This window comes from Mandrillus leucophaeus, unplaced genomic scaffold (genome assembly GCF_000951045.1).
Source record: "Mandrillus leucophaeus isolate KB7577 unplaced genomic scaffold, Mleu.le_1.0 Scaffold32, whole genome shotgun sequence".
Taxonomy (NCBI): Eukaryota; Metazoa; Chordata; class Mammalia; order Primates; family Cercopithecidae; genus Mandrillus; species Mandrillus leucophaeus.
Genome location: NW_012103365.1, coordinates 1,879,072 through 1,880,475, shown reverse-complemented (window position 1 = coordinate 1,880,475; position 1,404 = coordinate 1,879,072).

The window sequence follows — 1,404 nt, the reverse complement described above, 5'->3', positions numbered from 1 at the left end:
CAGGCTGGAATGCAGTGGCGGATCTCGGCTCACTGTAACCTCTGCCTTCCAGGTTCAAGCGATTCTCCTGCCTCTGCCTCCTGAGTGGCTGGGATTACAGGTGCATGCCACCATGCCCAGCTAATTTTTGCATTATTAGTAGAGACGGGGTTTGACATATTGGTCAGGCTGATCTCAAACTCCTGATCTCGTGATCCACCCACCTCCGCCTAACAAAGTGCTGGGATTACAGGCGTGAGCCACTGCACCCGGCCTAAATTTTTAACAAGAACAAAGAAAGAGGACTTACACTATCAGATTGCTCCCCTCGCCTCCCCTCCTCTCATCTCCCCGCATTGCTCCCCTCCTGTTTCCTTCCCTTCTCTCCCCTCCCCCCAAATAATTGGGACTCCTAGCAGAAGGGTTACCCCAGTTAAAACCTACTCAACCCAGAAGAATGAGACAAACCAAGGGAGATGCCAATGAAAAACCAGTGGCTATCAGGCATGGAGATGGCAGCCAGCCACTCATACCCAACGACAGGCCACCCTGGAAAACTCCCCTATAGGGTTTCCAAGGATGACATCTTGTTCTCCCCCTTGGGTTCGTCCCACTCTTGAAACAACATAAAACTTTAGAACCTAAAGAATACCCTCATACCTTCCCCTACCTTTTCTTCTTTTCTTTTCGAGACAGAGTCTCGCTCTGTCACCCAGGCTGGAGTGCAGTGGCATGATCACAGCTCACTGCAGCCTCGACCTCTTGGGCTCAGGCAATCCTCTCACCCCAGCTTCTTGAGTAACTGAGACTACAGGCGCACGCCACCAGACCCGGCTAATTTTTAAATTTTTTGCAGAGACGGGGTCTTCCTATGTTGCCCAGGCTGAGAAATTGTTTATGACTGTGGGTTATGCACAGATTTCTCAGTTGTAACACCAAAAGCATGATCCATTAAAAAAAAGGTGATAAGGAACTTAATCAAACTTTAAAAGGTCTGCACCTAAAAACACATCATTAAGAAAATAATTAGGCCGGACGAGGTGACTCACGCCTGTGATCCCAGCACTTTGGGAGGCCGAGGCGGGCAGATCACCTGAGGTTGGGAGTTCGAGGCCAGTCTGGCCAACATGGTGAAACCCCGTCTCTACTAATAATACAAAAAGTAGCCGGGCGTAGTGGCACGCGCCTGTAATCCCAGCTACTCTGGAGGCTGAGGCGAGAGACTCGCTTGAACCTGGGAGGCGGAGGTTGCGGTGAGCCGAGATTGCGTCACCTGACTCCAACCTGGGCGACAGAGCAAGACTCCGGTCACGACTTGGAGGAGAGAGGGGAGGGAAGGTGAGGGGAGAGAGGAGGAGGGAGAGGAGGAGGGAGAGGAGGGAGAGGAGGGAGAGGAGGAGGGAGAGGGAGAGGGAGAGGGAGAGG